Here is a 7,383-nt window from a genome sequence, read left to right as displayed (position 1 = left end):
AGGAGATTGAGATAGAGGTGTGGAACAACTACTTTAGAGGTGTATTAGGGGGAGTTAATTGGAGGGTTAGAGGTGAAGAGGGAAGAGGGGGAGAGGAGGATGAAGAGGAGGAATTGAGTAGAGAGGAAGTATGGGCAGTAATAAAAAGGTTGAAAGAGGGGAAAGCAACAGGAGGGGACGGGATTCCGAATGAAGTATGGAAGTATGGAGGGGAAATAATAAGAGAGAGAATATGGGAAATTTGTAATAGGGTATGGAGAGGAAAGGGTTGGCCAGAAGACTGGTCAGAGGGGGTGGTAGTGCCCATAGTTAAGAAAGGAGAAGGAGAAAAGGTAGAGGATTATAGAGGGGTGACGTTGACGCAGACGGCGTATAAAATATATGCAGCAGTTTTAGCGGAAAGGCTAAGAAAAGAGATAGAGGAGAAAGGGGCACTTCCCCCAAACCAGACAGGATTTAGGAAGGGGGTAGGGACAATGGATAACATCTATGTACTGAATTATTTGATAAACAGACAGGTAGCCAAAAAGGGAGGGAAGATGCTGGTGCTATTTGTGGATATGAAGGCAGCGTTTGATTCAGTAGATAGAGAGGTGTTAGCAAGGTCAATGAGGAAGGCAGGGAGAAGCTTAGGGGGGTAAGAGAAGGGCTAGTGAAGAGATGCGCGGAGGTTCTGAGGGAAACGAAGAGTAAAGTGAGGGTGGGGGAGAAGGAAGGGGAGAGCTTTTGGACGAGTAAAGGGGTAAGGCAGGGTTGTCCTTTGAGCCCAATCTTGTTTACAATGTTGCTAGCAGACATGGAGGAGGAAATGAAGAAAGGGAGATGGGGGGGTGTGAGGTTGGGAGGAGAAAAGATCTACACACTGGCGTATGCGGATGACGTAGCGGTGATGGCGGAAGACGAAGATGGGATGAAAGGGTTAATGGCGAGACTGGAAAGGTATATAGAGGAGAAAAAGCTAGAGGTGAATGTGGGAAAAACAAAGATGATGAGATGTATAAAGGGAGGCAGGAGGAGAGCGAGGATGACATGGAGGTGGAAGGATGACAAGATAGAGGAAGTGAAGAAATTTAAGTATTTAGGGTACGTGGTGACGGCGAACGGGAAGCAAGAAGAGCATGTAGATGAGAGAATGAGGAAAGGTGCGGTGGCTATGAGACAAGTGTAGGGGATAGGGAAAAGGAAATTTGCGAAAGACTGGGGTAGAAGAATATGGTTATTTGACAGATTAGTGTGGGCAGTAATGAGTTATGGGGTGGAAATATAGGGATGGAAAGAGAGGGAGAAAATGGAGAGGATACAAGAGAGGTATTTAAGATGGGTGTTGGGAGTAGAAAGATCTGTGCCAGGATATATGGTAAGAGAGGAATTACAGAGGGAGCTATTAGCAGGAAGGGCCGAAATGAGGGCATGGGGATATGAGAGGAAGTTGAGTGAAGGTAAAGGGGGGTACCTAGCGAGGAAATGCTGGATGGAGGTAAGAGAAAGAGCAAAAAAAGGTAGGGCGTTAGAGGGGTGGGAGGAGGAGAGGAGAAAGTTTTACGAGAGAAAAGGGTGGAGTATAGAGGAAGTAGAGGAGATGCGAGAAGAAGGGCGGTTGAGGGGGGAAGAGCTGATAAGAAAGGAGAAGAGCATTCAAGAAGAGGATAGGTGGGAAAGGATTAGGGAATCGAGGTACAATAGGTGGTATAAGATAGTAAAGGGGAAAGGTGTGCCAGGGTACCTGAGTAAAAACTGGGAGGAAAGGAGGTGGCAATTGATAGCGGGTTTTAGGCTAGGTAGTAAAATGAAGGGGGGAAGGTATTGGGAGCAGGAGGAAAAAAGGAGATGTAGGAGATGTGGGAGAGGGGTAGAGTCGTGGGAGCATATATGGGAGGAATGCACAGAATGGGGGAAAGATAAAGGGTGGCAGAAAATGGTGGCGGAGGTGTTAGGGGAGGAAGGAGAAGGGGAGGTATGGATGAGAAGGGTGGAAGAGATGAGAAAAAGGGCGAGCAGCGGAAACGGGGGTCCAGAATTGAATGGGTGAGGAGTGAATGGAGTGGGTGCTCTCTCTCTCTCTCAACAGAGATTTAGATGTAAGTTAACAGTAAGTAAATGTATTGTGATTGTGATAACGAAATGTGTAAGCGGAGCGGAGGTCCGCATTTGTACCCCGCAATGGGTTTAAAATAAAATATTATTACTATTATATTATATTATATTATATATTATATTATTTTAGATTATTTTAGATTTTGGATTGTATTCAGTTATTCAGTCAATTCAGATAACTCAGTTATTTTAGTTATATTAGGTTATACCTAGTCAGTATTCTGTGCTGAATTAATTGTAAATTGTATGGCATTGTTTATATAACTTCTTACCTTTATTTTACTATAATTGAGTGAATAAATGAACAGAGTAGCTGGTGGCGGCATATGACATATTAAATTAAATTAAATTAACTGACTTGATTTCTGATTATTAATATGTGTTTGTTTTTATTTCACCGTACCTGCTGTGATTATATCTATCTGTCTTACTTTGGGTCTTATATTTATGGAATTTAGTAGTTGTCTGGATTGGATGGTTTAATGAGTTTATTTTGTGCACTTATTGCGTTTATAATCCTTCTGTATATTTTAAGGATGGGTTTGATTTTGATTTCTTGATTTCTTAGTCTCTCTTGTAGTATCACACATTGTTTCTAAGCTTTCAGAGGTTGTTTGGGTTCCTAGGCATTGTTAATTAATTGTAGACTATATGATATATTATACATCTTTAGCACTCCTAGATATGAATGGCAGTAACTTTGGTTTATTGGTTTATTGTTCGCGGCTCACTATTCTTATTCTTATTCTTGGTCATCTGACATGTTTCAGGGACCTCTTTCTCCAATTGTGTATTTATGTTTTACGTTTCACGTTTCTATAATATTGTACGCTACTCATTTTGTAGCTCTTCGTACCCCTTCAGGATAATGTTTTGCATATTATGGTTAACGCAATTCTAGTGCAGCTGTGACGGTTGGTGGATCTGTGAATTTTGGATATTTACGGTACTTTATGCAATCTTTTGTACATTGATTTCTCCTATCTTAACTGCAATTCGATTCTGATTTTGATTTGGAAAATGTTAATTCAGTTTTGGTTAATATGGTGGATGCTCAGGGAAGCATACGCTGCAGTAATCTTTCTGGCATGGTACAATATCTTTATTGTTTTCTATACATACATATGTGCGTCATGATTCCTTAAATTCTTTGAAATTCTCATCTCCTGGACCGTGAATCTCATTTGACTTTCTTATAATAATGTCTGGTTGGTTCTAGTATTCATATGTCTTCTTTATTAATCAGGATTAAAAGGGGTTGAATGGAATTGTATCATTTAAATTGACTATAATATAAGGAGTTTAATTAAGTATCTATATTAGTATACTTTATTAAATTAAATTGATTGCACTTGGCGTGTTTTTGTTACATATTATATATATACATATGTTCATAATAATTTTATCTATTTTCTTCATTTTAGGGACTAGTTTTCTTTTATTTCTATATTGTGGTTCAGTAATTATACGGTAGTATGTGGTGTTTATTATTTGATTAGCTTTGTTCATCACACGTTGTACTACATTGACTTACTTGCATCTGCATTAGTATTAACGTTAATGTCAGACTTATCGGAGTGGTATGATAATTCAGTAACAATCTACGCAATTTTAACTATTTGAATTGATTTGACTTGCTTCAGGTTTTATGCTGATTTACGTTTCATGTTGCTCCTCATATTATGTCAGGTGGGTATTTTCCTCTCCTATTAATCGTTACGTTTTGCCTCCACTTCTGTTGGCTGGCGTAGGGTTTTCTGCAAATGGATTAATATTATGATTTACGGTTTAATATTTAATATCATGGTATCTTATGATGTTAATAGTTCTATCTCTTCCTACTATGTTCATTATATTCATCATCATTCATGTTATGGGATATATATTGCTACTTATCTTTATTATGATTTGCTAACAATAATTAATAATTTATTTATTTATTGCTCACTGCCTTCATTTGATGATTTGATTGTTTCTCCACCATCTTTGCTTATTAAACGAATTTGAGGTCGTGGTTGCGTGAAATGTTCCTGCAAGCAAGTTTAAGCAGTTTCAATAATTTCAAACAATAATTCCAATTATCAGTGTTACATTATGCTCACCATCTATTTCTTCTTTTGCTTTTATTCCCAGCTGATCTTCCCTTCTTTGAAGATTTAGTACTTTTCCCATTAATTGACGTGATAGGAATATATTATGTATTGTATACAATGTCTGACGTTAGCGCCATTGATTGACCTGCTCAATTTTATGTTTTATGTTGCTCTTTTCATTTACGTTACCCTGGTTATCTTGGCTATGTGGGCCTCGCAGGAGGGATTCTCAGCTTCTAAGCTTCGCTGGTTTGAGCACTTCATATAAGCTCTCAGTTCTCTTCTTATTATCTGTAATTCTTCTTTCAGTCACTTTGATAGTTTTAATAGTTGATTATGAGGAATTCCCTGTCGCACATGCATTTATTTGTTACACTATATAGCGTACCTTTCTGTTGTGGTGATCTTGTTTCTTCATTTTGTGGTAATGCGTGTACCCACTTCGCATGAGAATCTGCTGTCTATAGTATACTTTATACTTTACCTTTTACTTTTGACAATATTGGCATTCTGTGTTTTACTTCTTCTGGCATTGCTATCTGCTATTGTCTGGCATCTTTGCATCTTTACTTTACCTTTTACATCCTTGGTTCATTTTCATTTCAGTTTTATAGTTTGTTTGAATTTTATTTGAACAGTGTGTTCAAATTGTGTGCTAGGGTTAAATATTAAATACTCTTTACTATTATTCCCTGCTGCTTGGTTGCTTGGCTGGATGTTGACGTCTGAGGTTTTGAGGTTTTGTTGGTTAATAGCTTTGCTCTGCTTATGTCGAGTCCACATATGCTCGTCTGTTTACTCGCTTGCCATGCTTCTTATGTTTAGTTCACATGTTCGCATGTTCGCATGTTTATTATTGTTCGTCCTTTTATTTTAACTGTTTCATAAACTGTTCTGTGCATCAGATGCATATTATACGCTGATTTTTGTTGAATTTTGTGATCTAGTTACGTTTAATCACGTTTAATTATGTTTATGTTTATTATAGCTATTATGTTTATCATTTTATCATTGTTTACTGTTCGTTTATCGGTTCTATTCATGGACTTATTGATTTACTGATTCATTCATTCATTCACTCATTCACATATTATTGTTGCATTTTGGGGTATCCAATGTGCTATGCTTGTCGTGAGCGTTTGTGTGTGTGTGTGGAGTATGTATGGGACTCATCGAGGATTGCAGCCTACGAAAACGTGGCACAGCCAACCGGGGTAAGGACTCGCCCCGGGACCTGGCTGTGTTGAAGAGCAAGCCCTGCTAAAGCAGGTGAACACATGGCGCGATCACCCGTTGAGCAGGAGCTCCGGTTCCTGGTCGTAGCCGAAGAGAAAGCTCCTGACCTCGCTTTGCAGGCTGGTGAAGACATGGCGCGATCACCTGTTGAGCAGCAGCTTCGGTTCCTGATCGTGGCCGAAGAGCAAGCCCTGCTGAAGCAGGTGAACACATGGCGTGATCACCCGTTGAGCAGGAGCTCCGGTTCCTGGTCGTGGCCGAAGAGGAACCCCTGTCCTGGTAAAATGCTAGGCAGGCGAAGAGGTGGCGCGGTCACGCCGGGAAGGCGCGATCCTGGAGGATGCCCCGGTGCCGATCGTTGCTGAAGAAAAATTCCTGCGTGTACTGCTCAGGTTGAAAATGTCCTACCGCAAGATCAGAGGTGCAACGCCGTGGATCCGCAGATGCCCCATGGTGCCTAGCGCATGGCGTTTTTGCGGGAGGATGGAATAATGCGAAATGCATTGAATTGCCAAAACGCCGTTGTGGCTATACGTTGGTATTCTTTATATATCCCAAAGGATGAAAAGGTACTGGCGGCCCACACAGGGAAGAGGTTTTAGTGGATAGTATATCCAGCCACAGGACTGTCCCCTTTGGACTACCTGCTCAAGGTCGCCCCTTCTGGGCTGAGACCTACTCTTGGGCTAAACCCCACCCTTCGGGTTCGGGTTGCCAGGTTGCCCCCTTCTGGGGTTGCCTCCTTGGGTTTGCCCCCACCAAACGGGCGCCAGGCTGCCCCCTCAGGGCGGGTATGAGTCCCACACTGCCCGGGCCCCCTCTAGCCGACTAGACGAAAGGGGGTCATCCTGCGCGTGCATAAATGCATTTCCTCTTCTATAAAAAAAAAAAGGTTCCACGGACCTGGCCAAGTGTACTGGTTGGGCGGGGAGGTGATACCCCGACGTGGCGCGTCCCCAGGTGGCGGATAGGGGAATGCTCGCCATGCACTTTTCGGAGTGCATGTAGGGTAGGAGTGAAATAAAATAGCTCCCGCGGACCAGCACCAAGGGAAGGAAAACCCATCAAGACCTCCCCTGTGACTGGCGGATAGAATATAGGCACGGTAACCCCTGCCTGTCGTAGGAGGCGACTAAAAGGGGGGCGCTTGCTGCTGTCGAAGTAGCCTCGCAGATGACCCGGAGTGATGCCGGTGGGATCTACGGATCCTGGCTGGGCCTCCCTTGCCGGTAAGGCCTGGGTCGGAGAGGCGAAAAGGTGGCTGCAGCGTCGTTGAGTTCTCCAGGGGCCAGGCTGCGTGGCGGTCTGGTGCGGGTAGCGAACCCGGAGTGCCCTAGCAATGATACCGTAACCCAGTGGTCACGTTTCGCTGGAACGGGGGGCTTGCCTTCATTGGTCGGCCCGCGAGGATGACAACCTCTATAAAAAATTCCTAGCCCCAAGCTGCGGTGCGCGGTGAGCAGGGCGTGCCCGGAGTAAGCGCCAGGCATGGCTGATGGGTGCATCAGTCTCTAGCGGCCAACCCCGGGGTACCTGGCGACCCCTCGGGTGTACTAGCCTTACCCGGGTAAGGCGGCTCTGCCCGGGTGGACCCATGGACCGACCCTCTCGTGGGACCATTATGGATGGAATTACTAAATCAACAAATAAACAGACTGGACTGGATTTAACGCAAACGACCATGGCTACGAATCAGGACGTGAGACAGGCAGCTAGCGAGATGGACCTGGTGCTGCCCGGCACTAGTGGAGCGACGGATGCGCGCCAGCTATCCGTTCAACTTTCTAGGGTGGACGCGGAATGGTCTACCCTGAGGTCGGGGCGAAGAAGGGGCGGGGTCTCCCCGGCGGCCTCGGATGCCGCTGCATATCGGGACGGCGAGGACTCGGACGAGTCAGTCGCTTCGACTGTGTCCTTAGAGGGACGGCCGGCGAAGAGGAGGGGCCGTCCGCCGACCACC

General features: G+C 43.9%; 1 long non-coding RNA gene across 1 annotated transcript; it reads right to left on the bottom strand.

Annotated features, from left to right (window-relative positions):
- Window positions 1-3,523: 3,523 nt before the first annotated feature.
- On the bottom strand, window positions 3,524-4,237 carry LOC123989133. Its single transcript, XR_006830465.1, has 3 exons — window positions 4,197-4,237; window positions 4,043-4,124; window positions 3,524-3,851 (listed from the first exon to the last, which is right to left on the bottom strand). It is a non-coding gene; the product is annotated as an uncharacterized LOC123989133 (long non-coding RNA).
- Between the last annotated feature and the right edge of the window lie 3,146 nt (window positions 4,238-7,383).

This window comes from Osmia bicornis, unplaced genomic scaffold (assembly GCF_907164935.1).
Source record: "Osmia bicornis bicornis unplaced genomic scaffold, iOsmBic2.1, whole genome shotgun sequence".
Taxonomy (NCBI): Eukaryota; Metazoa; Arthropoda; class Insecta; order Hymenoptera; family Megachilidae; genus Osmia; species Osmia bicornis.
This window is presented reverse-complemented; position numbering and strand designations above follow the sequence as displayed.